The sequence below is a fragment of the Meleagris gallopavo genome, chromosome 22 (genome assembly GCF_905368555.1).
Source record: "Meleagris gallopavo chromosome 22, MGAL_WU_HG_1.1, whole genome shotgun sequence".
NCBI lineage: Eukaryota > Metazoa > Chordata > Aves > Galliformes > Phasianidae > Meleagris > Meleagris gallopavo.
In genome coordinates, this window is record NC_139425.1 from 4,051,426 (window position 1) to 4,069,440 (window position 18,015).

The 18,015-nt window shown below is 40.9% G+C and overlaps 1 long non-coding RNA gene across 1 annotated transcript in view; it reads left to right on the plus strand.

Annotated features, from left to right (window-relative positions):
- The window catches only part of LOC109370742 (uncharacterized), a 28,849-nt gene extending 13,802 nt beyond the window's left edge, over positions 1–15,047 (plus strand). The window contains exons 5-7 of the long non-coding RNA XR_014887744.1: positions 1,834–1,943; positions 3,077–3,238; positions 14,113–15,047. This is a non-coding gene — a long non-coding RNA (uncharacterized LOC109370742). The remainder of the gene's footprint in view (positions 1–1,833; positions 1,944–3,076; positions 3,239–14,112) is intronic.
- The last annotated feature ends 2,968 nt before the right edge of the window (positions 15,048–18,015 follow it).

An 18,015-nucleotide genomic window follows, 5' to 3' on the forward strand; every position in this document is an offset into this window, starting at 1 on the left:
GTAGATTCTCCAATTAAACAACAGCATTTAAAATCCTAAATTATCTATCTATTACAAAACGAAAAATTCAATATTCTGCTGTGGGAAATCAGAGTTTTTCCTCCTTCTCTCATCTCTGCTTCCCCTCCTTGAAGGATGTGCGCTCTCCTGCGAGGTGCTGCCTGCCCCGGAGCTGTGCAGGCTGACTGTGCTATGGCAGGGTGTGAGTGCTTAATTGTGACTGTATGGCATGGACACGGGGGTTCATCCAACTTGCTGCAGTTGGGCTGTAAGCAATGTGCCTGCATGCAGCTTCAAGTGGCAAGAAATGTATTTTTTGCACGCAGAGAGGACAATGAGATTGTGGTAGCTGACAGCCTCCCGGTGTATGGCTTGCTAATTACTTACCCCATGCAAGCGAACATTTTATGATGGCTTTATGAAATGCTTCTGGGCCCGGGTGTGCAATGTTGGTTAACAAAAATGTACATTTCTCGTTTGTGGAAGTTCACATTTTTATTAGAAACCTGAACCGCTCTGCAGAGGCTCCCGGAGCAGTGGGTCTCCGGTGATGAGCTCAGCAACGAGCCTGATGCTGGAACTGCCTTCAACTTTACAGGGAGCTGCAATTGCTCCAGTAGAAGGTAAATCTGGCCTGAGGTAGAGCTGAACGGTTTGCTCGTAGAAATTTTTCTATTTGCAAGCTGTTAGAACAGGCTGCTGTTTGTATGTGCCTCTCCATTCGTTATGTGCCGGCTGCTCCAAGACTGATCCTTTTCCTGCACGTTTCAGCCCCGTTTCACTGGGCTGGCAGAGGTCACCTGGTGCTTTCTATCCTGGAGACAAAAGTGCAAACTGAAATCTTGTGTTCTCAGCTCAGTCTGACCCAAACTGGTGGGTCCTAAAAAATCCGTGCCAGGAGATGCCTGTGCTAGAAGTCCTCACAAACAGTGAGGGGAAAAAAAGAGCCGTGCTTGTTTCAGTTTGGCTTTCTAAGCTAAGTGAAGATTTGGTTATTATTTTGTTTTTTTACTGGGCGCTTACTGGTGGGCATTATTTCTTTCTGTAACCCAACAGCTGCCTGAAAGGACCTGCAAATGCACCAAATTCCTTTTCTTAATTTTTTCTTCTGTTTTGAAGTGTTCAGGAAAAGAGCAATGTTAGGATCTAAACGTGGCTCACAGAGGGAACTGTCAGGAGTGGACGAGGCTGCAGCTTCCTGAGCAGCAGCAAATAAAAAAAGGCATCATTTTCCTTCAACTTTTTGGTTCCTCTATAAAGCACAACTATTGTCAGGTCAAAACGAGCTGCCCTGCCTCGTCCTTTCCCTATGCCCCATTGCCAGCACCGTGGCCGCACGCACCAGGGGCAATGCAGGAACCCAGCGTGTCTTTGGTGATACACAAGTTCATCTCCAAAACAGCTTCACTTCACGCTAGGGGTGCTCAGACAGTCCTAATGACTGACAAGCATTAAGAATGGAAGGCAGGAGCTCTGCTCTCCCAGCCCCAACTCACCGCTGTGTCCCCCAGCTGCTGCGGGGCCATCTCATGGCTCTGCATCTGCTCCCGCGTTCCCGCACGGCTGTGCCGGCTCTGCTCCCTGCAGCACATGGCCCCGCGCTGCCTGAAAGCAGCACAGCCCGGCTCAGCCCTCAGGATGGGAACAGCGGCGTTCTGCAACTTCAGGGGGAAAAAATAACAATTAAAAAAAGGGGCAGCGGAGGCATGAAACTGATGGATGCCTTCACGTGTTTATTGCTGGCTTTCGATCGAGCGCTGTGCTTATAGGAAGGGATGTGTTTGCAATTAAAGCCAATGAGTTAACTAATTTTTTTTTTTTTTCTTTTGAAAGCAAACCTGCTTTTATAAGGAATCAGAAGGAAAAAAACTTTGGAATTTTCAGTAGTACAGAACTGCCTTCGGAAGGAAAAATCCACTCGACTGAGAGCAGCGATTCTGCAAGTAACTGAGGGAATTACCATCTCCCTTCTTCTCTTCTTCTCTGAAGCATCAAATAGTCTGATTAAAAAAAAAAAAAAAAAAAAAAAGACTTTATTAAAATCCAGCAAGAGAAAATCTACTAAATGTAATAATTATAATGTAGAATTTTTAATCTGCTCTTAGGAACATTTATTCCTTCTTTGTACTTAACAATTCAAAGTCTTCGTTTATGGGGTTTCACAACACACATTACAATATTTTGACAATTAATTTGTTACTCCTTTTCAAGAAGCAAGAGAATTATTAATTATACTCTTCTTTAAAAGTCTTAGTTACACTTTAACTTAACATATCCTAATAGGCATTTAATTCTGATCTAGTAGGACAATTATTGCATGATAAACAATTATCAATTGATTATTAAACGCATTTATTTAGGATTAACAGCAATTCCATAGATATTATAGCCATCAAACATCAATGAAAAGACTTTCATTAATAAACTGATTTGTTTGCTGTGGCATGAGTGTCCTGCTCAATCTAAATTAAATATCTATTTGGGATCCTCAGCCTGTAGTGTTACCAAAGGCATCTTCATGTTTGAACACTGCACAAAAAGCATTTCTTTTTCAGATTTGCAAGAAGCAATCTCAAAAATAATCAATCCGTATAAAAAAGACTTTGGTTACTGCTAGATAACTAATTATACAGACACAGCCTTTGTGCATGTCTGCAGGAGAGATTCTTTGTTATTCTCTTTCTTCTGAACTTTGATGCTTTTTAAAAATAAATTTAATTACCCAGTGGTTATTTACACTGCATTTACTTCTCCCATCTAGAATTCTTTTCAAATTTAAAACCTGAAGGTCACTATCATTTTGGAGCAGTTTATTATTCATATAAATTGCAAAATTTCAAGGGGGAAAAATTGCTTTATTTTAAAATTAGAAGACAGGAATAGAATTTTGAAATGAAGAGCATGGAGCCTGATCCTGCAGGGCTTGGCTGTGCGTGTGTTACTAAAGGAAAACTGCAGGATTAGGCCCAGTATTTTTCTTCATTAACAACAGTAATTTTAAAAGTAGCATTTAAATAATGTGTGCGATGCATGCATATTTATGAAAAGATGACAGGATATCTGTCTTTTCTCTAAGGGTTTTCCCAGCAGACTGTAGGGAACTTAGCAGGTAAATCTGCACGAGTGAGAGCCCCCAGGTGTCGGCAGGGATGTGCCCTGTGTCCATTTCTCTGTGCTTTGATTTTTGGAAGGCTACAGGTTATGGACCTGGTTGACCTCCTCAACACAGTTAAACAAGGTAGGTTGGCTTATTTTTGTCACATGGGCTGTTATTATTGTTATCATTCCAGCTAAGAAGCTATCTGTTAAAGATAACCGCCTTTATTGCAGTAATGCAGGTGGTGCTTGAATGACAAGATTTGCCTGCTGCAATAGATATGGGGTGTGATGGTAGTGGCTGATGTGGTGTCTATTGAAAGGTAACCCAGATCTCAGCTCCCCAAGCCCAGGTCTATCTCCATGGGAGTCAGGAAGCAGTAATGCTGCAAACACGGGGTGCGTGCTTGTGAGAAGTAGAGGCTGAATTATAGCTGTGTTAGGACTTTCAAGCAGTGGCTTTTTGTTTCTTGAGGCCATATATAAACATGACGGTTCCTACCTCTGTTCTCCTTCCCCCACTCTTGTGGAAAAAAAAAAACAAAACCACAACATATTCAAGAGGTGCTGATGTGGGGATTCCCCCAGTCTATTCAAGTTGGATATTTGGAAAAAATCATTCTCCAGAAAAGCAGTCAGGTGCTGATATGGGCTGCTCAGGGAGGGGGTTGAGTCACTGTCTCTGGAGGTGTTTGGGAAATGTGGACGTGTTGTACTGAGGGACATGGTGTAGTGGGGAAACATTGGTGCTAGGTGGGAAGTTGGACTGGATGATCTTGGAGGTCTTTTCCAACCTTGGTGATTCTGTGCCTGGGGCTGGGGGCAGCAGGTGATGAGATGGGTTTTTTCCAAGAGAGGTTGTGTAGCATTCAACTAGAAGGCCTTCCTTGATTATTCTTCATTTATGAAAAGTGAAACTTAAAGTGAGTAATACTTAAAAATAGGGAGAATGGGGTATTTTCTTCACTTAGAAAAAAGACAGGTTGTGTGTGAGTAAAAACTCTTGAGAGAGGAATTAAAGTTGGAGGTATACTGGGATGGAGAAAGCTGCTGCTGCTTCTCTGGGGGCAGCCAGAGCTCAGCCTCAGCAGCACTGCGGGCTGCCTGTGGGCTGGGGCAGGATGTGGATGCAAAGAGGCTGGCTGGTTGCTCCCATGCCTTGCAGCTGCAAAACACCTCCCACATCAACCTCTGGTGGGATTCCCCTTCCCTCAGAAGATCTTCTGTACCCTGGAAGAGGAGTGAGGGATGAAGTCGGAAGGGTTAGGTGCAAAACTTCGCTCTGTTCTCTCCAACCTTTCTGAAGAGTTGCTGCAGGCCGAGCTCCTCCCTCTGCCCACCTCTGGCTTAAAAGAGGTCTTAAAAAATAAGACTTAACTAGTCAAATGATCAACTTACAAATGAGAAATTGACCCTAAAGTAGCGAAACCTAAACCATGAAGCGAAACACCTATGTGGACAAATTGCTGTGTGTGGTGTGAACAGGTCTGGAGCCAAAGGCAGTTTCTGTCCTGTGTGGAGAAGCTGACCATGAACAAGGCCTTGTTCCAGCACTGTGGCAGTGTGCATCATTACTGATGGCTCTTGTGCTGCTGCCATGTGTGACAGCTCGGCGTTTTGCAGGGCATCTGGATGACTTACCACACTTCTCCTACATCTTCCATATCATTGCCTTTAAACCACTCTTCCTTTAATTGGCTCAGGAGGAAGGGCTCGTTCCATTGCCTCTAACTTTTCTTTTTTCCCCTATAAAGTATTTCAGAAAAAAAAAAAAAAATGCAGAGTATGTAAACTAAAGATCATTAGAGGTTGCAGGGTTTTTTTGTGCTGTTTTTATTTTTATTTTAAAGTCTAGATTCAGCAAAATGCTGTTTTCTCCCAGGCTCTGGGTCTCTATTTAAGTGATTTTAAGCTCTGTTATTTATTTATATATTTATTCATTAGATAGGCCCACAGTCAAGGAGAAGGGGAGCGCGGGGTTATTAATCTTTCCTGTCATCCACTCACAGATGTGAAGTTCACACCACAGCAAATGTGAAGTCAGCAGTACACAACCACAAGGTGGAAACTTCAAGCAAAGAGAGGCTGAGAGAAACAGAATGGGAGAGGGAAAGCGGGAGGGGAAGGGGGAAGGGAAAGGAGGACAAGGGAGTGATGAATGATGGAAGGGAAAGATGGGTGAACAAGGGAAGTGGAAGGGGAGAAATGAGACGGATGGAAGAGGGTAAAGAGGAATGGCAGATAAGAGAGAAGAAAGTCTGAAGAAAGAGTGGGAGAGAAATGAGAGATGCCGAGACAGAATATCTAAGATAGGGCCTTAATGGAGCTGGGTCTGGGTGCTTGGATATCCGGAAGATGTGAGGGGTAATCACTCTCTCAGCATGTATATACTATTGATATGTTAATACAATTTTCTTTTTTATCTGAAAGCAATGAAGTTTTCAAACTAGCTGATTAACTAGGTCTGGCTGGTCCTGAATATGCACACGCATTCACAAACACGTCACATATAAATATTTATGCTCTGCACACAATGGTGTCTGCAGAGTCCCATAAAGCAGCGGCTAGAAGTCCTGTTTGTACTGATGTGCCATTGGACAGACATGTTTGTGCTGACAGAACTTACTGCAGTAGCAACCCCAATGCAGCTTTTTGGGAATGCCAAATGTAAAACCAACATTAGTATGTTGTACTAAAAACAAGCGTGCACTGATCAAAAGGAAGGGTTTCAATTTGCTTCTGGCTACAGGTCAACTTATGGGGACATTCTTCTTTATTATGATAAAGTTCATCTTTTTTTTTTTTAATGAGTAATTTCTTTTTTGTATTATGTGACTTAGCTATTAGAGCTGGTTATTTTTATACAGTAAAAAGAACACAGCTAAGTTAGCTCCTAATGTATCATAGAATTTTTAAAGTTGGAAAAGACCACCACGATCATCTAGTCCAACCACTGATGTGTAATACATACACATGTATCCACTTGTCCTGGAAACTACTTGTAAACCACTGTTTGAGTCATATTTACTGTACTTCTGAATCCGTGCTGGGAAGTACTGGAGCCTTTCTGTTGCTGAGCTCATGCTGATGATCAGAGCAATGCCATCTTACTTTGCTTTTGCTTTCTGCAAAGTGGCAGTGAGCCAACATGGAAACTGCATGGGAATGTACACAAAGGACCCTGTTTTAATATCTATCAAAATTCCAGATGTAATCTTAACATTGCTCATTAGGACCTGAGGATATCTTCTCTCTGCTGTCCTGATTGTTACAAAATGGGAATTTGTTATTCCTATGCAAAGGTACATATGAATATGTGGAGACAGTCTGTAATGTCATTGTGGATGGGTCAGAAATAAATCAGGGATTTAGGTGTAAATTAGTGGAATTAATTTGACTTCAGTTATTTTAGCTTTCATTTGCACAAGCTGGGAATTTGGCCCTTCACACCTGAATACTTATTTAGTACCTGAATTAATTTGGAAGTCAGTATGACTGAGGAAACTCCATTGCTTCCTCTTCCTAGCTGGATTCTCACACTCCTGATAGAATACCACTTTCATGTAGATTTCTGGCTTTGGTCTCTTGTGTGTGTGTGATAAAAGCAGAGATGAGACAAACGTCCCATCTCTTCTGCAAAGGCTCAAGATAGAAAGGGATAAAAAATATTTATATAAGAATATAACTGCAGATTTCCCCTTCTTGGAAGGACCTCCCACTGACTATATCATTATCCGTCTCATGTAGGATATTGGATTCAGGATCTATAGCAGTGAGCTGTGTTAGTATTGAATCTCATTTGATATAATAAACCTTCCTTCTCCCTTGCCTGCTTGGTCTTTCCAATCCTTTTCATGTGGTTGTAGCCCCCCTGTAGTTCTGGCCATAGAAGGATTCACTGCCCTCTCTATGTGGCACTGTGGGGACCTTCATGTGCAGATTTTTGTTTACAGCCCCTTCTTCTTTCCCTCCCATTATGCATGTTTGTCATATGGCCCATTCTGTGTTTGCTGTTTGCTTGCTGTCGTTCTCTATAGGTGGACCCATTTACAGTGAACTTTTTCATCAATAAATATTTCTACTGAGCAGACTTAAGATCTAGAATTACTGCAGGTTTCTTTGGTTTTAACGAAATATAGTTTTGGAAATAAGCTCTCTCAAAATGGGAGTGGAGAAAACAGGGGATAAGATTTAATTTATAGTGAAAAAGAGCGTCACAAATGGTTGTCAGTGGACATTTTCAAGGCTTTAGGAAAAGAAGGACATTAAAGCAGAGAGTAAAATTTCAAATCTTGCAGAATTAACTATGTAGCAAAATCAGCGCTTCAGGAAGGGAGAGCTTTCAGAACCTGTCTTTAATTTTCAAATGGGAGCTTTTTTTGCAGGATGTGATGAGGCTTGGCATGTCTCTTGGAATGTATATGGATAGCAAACTCAGTGTCTATGGGTTCCAATTTCCCTAAAAGAATTTAAATAAACCTTTCTCAAGCCAATCCGAGTTAACTGCATAGTAAGAAACTGTGCTCTATGTCTATATTGAGCTTGGAAAAAATGAAATTCTGCTCTCTGCTCTGATGTGTCAGGCAAAGCTGGCTTCAGTGAGTGTGCAGATGCAAGATTTTGTTTCAAGAACTGGAAAAGGCTGAAGCTTGATCACAGACAGTAGGCAAACTGGTGATCCTTTTCAGCTTGTTTTAAGCATATACTGTGTGTAGATCTGAAGGATATTAAGTTGCTTCAAATTTCATGGCAATGGGGTGCCTGGTGAGTTCTGGATTCTAGCTCCAGAAAGAGTTGTATTGTGAATGCAACTCCTAATTTTACACCAGAGGCTTCATGAGACCAAGCCAAAAGGAATGTCCTCACCAGAAAACAATGAAAGCATGTTATAATGGGGAGATCCAAAAATATTATGTTAATCTGTAAGGTGTGGTAACTCATGGAGCAACTTGAAAATATATGCTGTGGCCGTGGAAGTTAGGGTAGCCAAAACCTGTACATCTATGCCACCAATATATACCAAAAGAGTTTCTAAAATTCACCTGCCCCTGCTGAAGACTACTTACTCAGAGTTAGCAGTGAAAACTTGGATCCTGGTGATTTCCAACACAATTTTTTATACCACTGAAGTACTACTATTCCTACTAGAGGAGATTCTTGGGCAAAAGCACCAGATTCCATCCTCAAACAAGTAACAGCATTTTGAGTGCCTCCATCAGTCTCTCATCAGTCCCTTTGCCTTCATAAGGGGTGTGCATTTGTTGATCCTGAAAGATGCAGCATCTCCTAAAGCATTGCCAAACGGTGCCAGGCAGTGGGAAAGGTGAGAACTGTTGCTTTGAATTGTAAAATTGCCGTATTCATAATGCATGAAAGGACCTGTGCCACCGTACAGCATTTCAGTCCTCCTGCAGCTCTGGAAAATTGGACAACTTCATAGCCTTTTATGAAAATATAATGTATTTTTGCTGCCTTTTGAGTAGTAAATTATGAATTTGAAAGTGACAAATATTAGCAACCTGCCTTTATTGCTAACAAAACCAAAAGAGAAAAGGAGTCTGCAGAGCCTTTGACAGAATGTTTAATAACTTTTGTGATTACTGTTTCCCAGAGGTGATGTGTATAATATGTATTTTCCCTCTTTCATTTTATCAAAACACTTATGCTGGAGACCACTGTTGTGTCTCTGCATTCCTGAACTTCTTTGTCAGTCAGGGGTTATAGAGATTTGAGCAAGCACAGTAAAAGCAAAGCTGTGAAGCCTTCTGCATCCTTTAAAAGAAAATTGCACTACTTCAGCTTGGCCTGAAAGTATGTAAATGGATCATACCTATATCATAAATAAGCAGTAAGGTGCTAAAAGTCTGCAGTAGCGGGGCAGCTGTGACAGAAACATTTTGCAGATGGATGGAGACTAATAGTAGATCATGCCAAAATAGACTCCATCTTTGGGGTATTCAGCTAGAAGAAAATTCATTTTCATTTTGGATACTTTCCTCTTCAGGAAACTTAAAATTTTGGATGGCTTTGGTATCTTGTCATAGAAATATTCATAAGATTGTATATACAAATTGATTGTTGAATAAAATTTCAAGAGATAACATTCTTAACTTCAAGTATAAAAGCAATATTTTTGGACATAGCACACAGAGTGTAGTTGTGGTTGAGGTGAAGGAAGAACAGAGGATGGGCAACAGCACGTGTGCTCCTGGGGGAGAGACAGCCTGGGAGCAAGCAGTCAGGGAGCTCGCCAGGGCTGAGGTTCTCAAATCAGTGATAACAGGATGAGGCTGCAAGATGCATTTAGGAAGATATTATGGTAACAAGGAACATTTCTTCTGAATGAAAACACCAGCATTGGAGTGAAAGCTGACTTCCCACTGAACTAAGGAATGGTCCCACAGCTTCTAGACTGAATCACACCTATTTCTGTACATCTGTTTTTGTAAGTGCAGAAAGAACCGCTCAGAGTGGTTTAATTTCAAGGAACCAATGCTGCAGACTGTTATCCATGCTTGGATGAATGCTGGTATCAGCAACAGGTCAACTGTGCAGATCAAATCACCAGGAACCATCTACTCTGGAAGGCCTAAGCCAACTGTAAAGAACAGCCGCACTATGGAGAAAAGGAGAAATTTTCATCCATCCAACTACTGGTTACAGAACACAAATGCAATTAAACTAAGTATTAAGAGAGTGATCCTAACTTTTGGCATTGGTGAATAGCTCAGCTAAAGCAGTGCACATATGCTGCTATTCCCTAGGTCTGTTGCAAAGTGGGTTCTAGACAGAAACTGGATCCAAATCTGGTTGGTTTCTTGTAACAAAGCTTAAGCTACAGTCAGACAAATGTGCTGAAACATACCGTGAGCTTTTGCTGCATGCAGTTTGGGATAGGCTGCCTCTACCTTTACTTCACTTCTCTTTACTATACGTAAAACTATTCAAACTCTGAGTGCTGCTTTGAGTGTAATCTTCCCCATTCCTGAAGACATCTCAAGTGCGCTGAAGCACACCTTCCTGTTCTCCAACTTGCTCCCTGTTTACTCTCACCTTGGTTTCTCTCCAGTCATGTCTTCGTAGTGCACTTCATAGCACCTCTGAGTGAGAAAACTTATTTTAGCTTCCATCCTAAATCTGACTTCAGCACCCTTTTTTTCCCTAGACTTCAGTACTTTCTCTTTTGGTTCTTGGTCCCCTTAAACATGTAGGAAGATAAGTGGAACATGTTGTTAGTCTAAATGTTTTCTGCTCTTGGGTAGTAAGGTGATACAGTTTTGCCTATTGACAACTTATTGGTAACCTCATAGTTTGTATAATCAGAAAGCATAGTATTAGCTTCACAGACACAAAACAGAGAACAGATGCCTGAGAAAGAGAGGTGGAAAGTCACTTGAACTGTATTTATTACCGGCTGTAGAAAGCCCAGGAAGGTTCCAAATTTGGAGATGCACTAAGTATAGAAAGTAAGACATGATGCTATTTTTATTTGCCTGCTGTCCTGAGAATAGAACAACCAGTGGAATGGTGCCCCAAAGTCATTTCTGGTACAGATGTACTTATGTCGTTAAGATCTACTGAAAGCCAGGATTCTCAGTGCTTAAATTTGATTGAAAAGATGCCTGGGGACTCAAACTGCACAGACTTGCTGAAAAGTTTGTTTTTAAGAACTTCTTCATGGGATGCTCTCTCAAGGAGCAGTCCCCAAATATCTCATAATTTTAGGGCAAGGAATTGCTCTAAGTCATCACAGAAATTCTGTGGCAGCACAGTTTGGCGCTGGTGATAAAATATACATAGCTTTTTCATCTTGAAATATTTGGTATTTTAAAAAAGAAGACAGTGTTATTTACTTCCCCCCTTGTCCCCCCCCATGGCTGGTGTTGCTTATGTGCTGTTGGCAGATGGGATGTGGATCATTTTAATTAGATTTTATTGGACTGTTATACGGCCCATAATTGTGATCATTACTCATTTTCACTGTGGTTCAGACAGATTCTCTATTTAGACATGATGATACTTTGATGAGACAAGTCCCATGTAACTTGTTATGTTTGAGGCCAGTAGCCAAAGCAGTGGAATTAGGTGTTTTCACATCATAAAAATTAGAGTAGATTAATAAAGGACGTAATGGTTAATTTGTGTTTCTAATTGTGCCCAGACTGTGGATGCTACGGGCAGAGTATCTCCTTGGGCTGCTGGGTTCTGCTGCAGGCTCTTGCAGCCAGAGGAAGGGAGATGTGGCATAGAGTGGAAACAAGTCCTCATTTCACCACTGGGATTTGGGCAAACCAGTCGTTGCTCTCAAATACGACCTTTTGCTTAAACCAGAGATGTGCTCATATTCACATCAGCTCCATGTTTGTTCATCCACTCTTTTGCTCCTTGGTTGTACTTTAGGCACAGCTGTTCTCATGGCATGTCTGCATCACTGCAAGGGGAATGGGGCTGGAGGCGAGGTCTGAACTGCAAATGGATCCATGATCCAACAGATGCTTTTGTGAGGGCTGTGTCCTTTTCTCAGATAGGACCGTCTGCTTACCTCCACCCCATGGTCTCCGTATTGCTTGGTGATCAGTATCAGCTTTTGTCTCCTGACTATCCAGAAGCACAACTGGAATTTTGGATATAATATGAATATGGAGCTGGCTCTCCTTTTGTGCCCTGAGGAACGTTGGTCATACACCACTGACAGGGATCATGATTCAAGGATACTGTCAGAAATACTTGGAAGAAAGATGTAGGTTTTGAGTTTTTGCCCCCTTTTTTGTTGTGAATAAAGTCACCTTTGGCTAATTCTTAAAAAAATACATTTCTCTCTTAAAGCCTAACAGCTTCTGTTCCCAACTACACGGTGTTTGCAGATGCTTGTGTTGGAGAGTTGAAAATATTGGGGTTTTTGGGCTTTGGGGTGCAATATTAGCAGCTGCTGATGCACAAATGTTAACTGCAAATATCTCCATCACAGTAACAAAATGGTGAATTTAGTTCAGTATGAAAATCAGCCACCTCCCTCCAGCTGCTGGTTTGCGTGCAGAGCCTTTCTCTACTTTTATTTTATCTGTCTCCTCCTCCTTTTAAACAATGGATATAACAAACCAGAATATTCTAACAAATGGACACAGTTGACTTATAGATCACTTTATTAGCCATTACACTCTTGTTTATGGTCAATGATTGTCTCACGCTTGAAAAATATGTAGTGCTCTAAATAAAATGCTTCCTGTGAAGAATCAGTTAGAAATTCAGTCGCTTTGTTCCGTCTACTGGTAAGTATTCTAATTTATTAAAATGCCTTTTTTTTCTTGCAATTGGATGAGCTTACCTAAGAAAACTATTTTTTTTTCTCTTTTGGTTAGTTCTAATAGGCTCCAAATCAATGTTGCTGCATAGGATGAGAGAACCTTTCCTAACAGGAGAATAATAGTCACTAAATTCTGGTATGAATTTTCACGGAATGAAAGTGTACTAAAATGGATGAAACATCGTGTTTCGTTTTCTCATGCTGATTTTTCAAGAGAATAATTGCAAGCCATGATTAATGTCACCCCAGAAATCTGGCATGCTTATTTGTGAACATATTAATGAGTCTAGTTTTATTATTATTCAACCAGCTCTAATGCCTTAGTGTGAGCCTTACATTTCCCAGTGTCTCTATTCTTATCCTTACAGAACTTTTTTTCTTCTCATTGGTTTTGCAACCTAGATTTTAAGAACAGTAGGTTTTGGCTTTTCAGGACTTTAAGAGTCTCCTGTGTGCTGATGGTACTATCACAGAAAGTGCTTTCCTTGTGCCATTTAATCTTAAGTCCCACTGTTATGGATGCTGTATATATGTGGGATAGGCAAAACTATTATACTAAGAGTGTTGGATGAATCTTTTATTTGGTTCTTGACTAAATGCTCAGATAAAGAACATTACTCATTAAAATTGGATCTATTGGATGGATTATTCATGCACGTTTTTGCTGCAAACCAACCAGGAAGCCTTTCCAAGCTGCATGTCTTAGGGGGAAAAACATGCATTGGTTTTGCCTGGTACAAGGGAAGCAACGGCATAAATTTTGAGTGGTTTTAGGTTAAAATTCATTGTGCTCTACAGTTTGCTGAGCTTCTCCCTCAGTGAACTCTGAGTCAATGAAATTAAAACATTGCATGAAATTTTCAGTTAAAATGTGACCTTCTGTTTTTGACTCAGTGTGAGTTTTGTTTTGTGAAAGCTGTTTTGTCAGCGGCTGGCACTGCCAGCTCCAAGCAAGAGGGCTGAGAAGGTGCTAAGATTAACTGCTGCATTACACAGGCAAAGAATTGGGAAACTTGTGGACACTGAGTGTGGGTGATGAAGAGATGGCTAAAATTTTAAGTTGTTAAGTGCAAAGGAAAGGAAATGGGGGAAATAAATCCTATCTTTGTATGCTTGGTCATGGGCTGTGAACAAGATATTGCTATTCTGGAAAGAGATCTGGGAAGCATTTTCACAGAAATGTCTTTCTTATTAACTCAAAGTAGAAATCTTTGGTGTGCATACAGTTTGAATAGACCATGATGTTTTTGTCCTCTTATCTCAAATACACGTTGGGAATAGAAAAGGTAGAGCAAAGGGAAATAAAGGTGACGTAAAAATACAAAATAATTAGTCACACTGTATGGAGATGTGAACTTTGGATTCTTCAGCTTGGAAAAGGAATCCCTGCTGTGATAGAAGTGAATAAAAGTCTGAGCTGCCAGGAGAAAACAAGTAGGGAGCAATTGATCATTGTGTTTCTCACAAGAGAAAATGAAAAACATCATAATGATTTATCAGGTTGCAAATTTAATATAAACAAAAGATGATAGTTTTTCATATGGCATATGGTTACATTAAGGAGCTATTTGCCATGCAGTAATGGGAGATGGAAGTTTGCCTGGGTTCCGATATCCTGATACCTGGAAATAATGTTATCACTAGATACTAAATATGTTGTTATGTATCTTGCTAAGGTTGCTTGACTTGCTCCTACTTATTGTTTTTCCCAGGCTGGCTGCTGTTGGAGGAAGGTCACAGAAGCAGACCGGCTTTTAGCTGCCCTGTTTCTGTCATTAATTGTAATGATTTCATGAGGGACATGAAAAGGACCCCCAAGGCCTGACATCTGAATGATTTCCCCATCAGTGTATCAAAGGGTCAAAGAAGCAGTTAACTTGGAGGTTAACATCTTCAGGACTGCACTGGCTGCCACTTGGGTAGGTTTGTTCCAGCAATGTCCTGCTGAAGAAATACTTGCATGCAAGTTGCTGCAAAATCCGAGTTTATATCTGTGTTGCCAAGGATGAAAAGAGGAGTGTGTCTCAGAATGGCAGAAAGAAGGGGAAGGAAGAGGAGACTTATCAGTAGCAAGAAAAGACCTGCTTCACCGACCGAAAACAAATCAGACAAGGAAATATCTGGCAGTGTTCACAATAATTCAGACACTGTCCCAGACCTTAATTGCTGGCACAGGCAACTGTGGACCTGGTAGGAGGGAGGTGGATCATGTCTGTGTGCTCCATCTGCTGCCTGCAGAGACAGGAACATTCCAGGCCAGGTGTTGCTGAGTATTGCTCTTGTCTAGCAGCAAGATAAGTTTAATTAAAGGGCTAATTATTCCCATTCTGGAACGGACCTATTCGTTGTACTTGCAATTGCTTTCTAACTCTTTTCCTCTGGTGTTCATGCATTACACATTTATCTTCCATTGTCACATTACTGACTTGTTTTGCTTAAGTCTTTGGTGTGTGTGAAAATTGGAAACAAAGGGAATTGGCTAGACTTGAGTGTAGGTGATACTTCATTGTAATGGCATTTGTCAGCACAAAAAAGCACTTCATGCAGGCTTTTTAACTTTCTAGTGAAATAGGTATTTTACAGTTGTGGTAACTAAGGGCTCCTATCAGTGGGGAATTGGACCCAGATGTCTGTGTTCCGCTACAACTGTTAAGAGCATCAGGCAAAACTTTTCTTTCAGTTAAACAAGGAGTAACCCGCTGATTTCCAACGAGTTGCTGGATTTACTTCAGAATGGCAGTCCATGGAATATGTCTGATGTGAAGTGTTATTCTTTTACATTCAGTTTAAAATCTTTAATGTAACTTATCTTTGCTTTCTTTGGCTCTGTGGGTCATGCAAAGCTCTGAATCTTTGCACTAGTAGTAGCAGATAGTTTTCTCTGTCAAAATGTGACAGACTTGCTAATTAAGATGCTGTGATCTTGTAGGTTACCTTTCTTCTGACATTTCTGGACCGTACTCAAAAACACCTAGTCTGAGTGAAACGTAGGTTTAGAGCCTGACCTTCTTCCTCATTCTTCTGAAACCTGCTGTCTTTTTGTAGGGTCCACAGAAAGGATGGTCATAGATCAGCCTATTGACAGTACAGAGCTATTTGTTGGAAACAGGAGTAATTCAAGTCAAACCTATTCTGAAAAATGAGCAGCTTGATTGTGTTTTCTGTCTTCTGTTTTCCACCACTAGTGAGGACTTCGGTTTCTGCATATGTCCTGGAGGACTGGAAAGAGGGAATCTTCCTGTGCCTAATTTTGTACCCGTGACATCTTAGATTAAACATAAATGGCCATTTTTATCCAGACCAGGGATTTTATTTCATGTCTTTTTAGGCCTTTTTTTAGTTAAAGCTTTGAACCAGGTCAAACCCATATGTGAGATTTTTCTCCCTCCATGTAGCCGAACTTCAAAAGACACATTACTCATCCCATTTTAGTATTCAAGGCTTGCATTAATTAACCACGAACGGCATCTTTCCTTCCTTTCCTTTCCCTGGAAGCACTTTTTATCTTAATCATGGAGCCAGGAGAACTATCACTAGGATGGATAAGGATATACACAGTGTCTGTAACCTTAATATAATCTCTGAATATTCCATGACTCTGTAATGTCTGTCATGCTGGGATTGAGCCCTGGTGCTGATGAACTGCCCGGGGCACTGTGTTGCAAATGCATTCTTTCACAAGCTAAAGCAAAGCAGAGAAAACCATATAATGAATTCCAGTCATGTAACATTACGGACTAAGTAGAAGTGCCACTCCTTCACTAGGATAGTTGTAAGAAGACATTTTTGAAACCACATAGCTCAAATGATAGCAGCCACCAGCCAAAACCCCAAAATATTTCTGCATATGAAACAGGCACATGTGGAATATATGGAAAAGCTATGGACTGGTTTATAAACCATATTTGTAGAAAGACCATGAAATTGGAAAGTGATAGCACTGCAAAATATATTGTGAAAATAATATTGTCAGAAAAACTAGAGGGAGGATTTGGATCTGAGTGCTGATCAGAAGAGCCATGGTGTGAGCAGCTCTGCACGGCAATCTTTTCTCACAGTTAATGCCATGGAAGGGAGCAGGGGACTTTCAATGCCCTTTGTGAACAGACAGGATCTGCTCATTGACTCCACTGTCAGTTCTTTTCCCCTTACACTAGAGGAAAACTTGCAAGTACCCAATTTTTTTGGCTAACTATCGAGGACAAAAGGGAATAAAAATAATCTGCAATCTCTTGAAACCTATGCAAGCTATTTGGGATATACAGTGCTGTGATAGGGCATAACTAAGCTCTGAGATTTCCTATCTAAGTTTTCAATGGAAGTATGTCTAACGTGCATCCCATAAGTATGATTGAAGGCCAGGGAAGGATAACACTCGAAACCACAATTAAAAATTTTTGCTCCACAGGGAGACTTGAAAATGTAAAACAGTGGCAGTGGGACTCAGACTTGGCAATATTTATGTAAGCAGACAGTGATTTGTTTTAACTTGCATTTTGAAAATACGGTGTTTCAGCAGGGTTTTATTGCTTATACATTTGTTGCAAAACCAAAGAAAAGGTACACTGTCAAAATCATCATGGGAAGGAAAAGGGCAGCCAAAAGTGGAGGAACCAATGTTTAGGGACTTCTCAGAGAAGTATTTGAATTTATGGGGTCAGAGAGAATCCACCCAAAGGTGAGTTTCAAACCTGTGGGTTTGAAAGGACAAGGTGAGAATCAGAAAAAATCAGCATGGGTTTAAGAAGGGCAAATCATGCTTGAACAGCACAGCTGCCTTTGATTAAGAAATAACTGTATGGGTATAGCACAGGACAAAGCGGCCCATCTTATTTGTGGAACCAAAACCATGGCCTGGCCTGGCCTAATGCTGGCAAGAGTTCAGAGCAGCAGGTGGGATCAGAGGGCCCTTCCAACCATCATTTCCTACATTTTGTGGGTTGCTGAGCTGAAGCAAATGAGGAGCTGTGAAAACATTTGTATGACTTGGTACAGTACTTGGCTATTCAGTGCCATGAAGAGCTATTAGGTTTTGGGAAAGTTCTAGTATATACATCTCTGTAAGAAGAGAGGTTTTTTCCAAACATTCATAGGAAAAATCAACCTTCTTTAATTGAATGTGGTCAGAGAAAGAGTTTATAATCAGGAAAGAAACCTGGCCTGTCATGGGTCAGCAAAGCCCAAAAGCTAGGAACCCAAATTATTTATATTACCAGTGTCTTAAAATAATTTAAACTTCAGACAGTTTTCAAAACTTCCAAAAGCATTCATCCACAACAATGTAGAACTCAAAGATCTCCAGCTTTCATTTCCACAGCCTGTGCCACTCAGGCTGTGCTGGGTGTACCGAGAGGCTAGGGTGTGAACAAGCTGAATAAATGCTGCCCTTATCCACATGTCGGATCCTGCATGTAGAAATCCTTTGTATTCATCATTCATGAATGCAATATGGCATGAGGATCCATGATCTTTATGGACAATGAATTCTGAACTCCCTGGGAGAGAGTACTTGCTACAGAAACCCGAGTTCAAGAGCAGAATGTGCCCAGCTGGGGAAAGCACGCACAGAAACAGTCTCTCATTTTTGGCTGCAGCTCATACAGGCAGATAGCTTA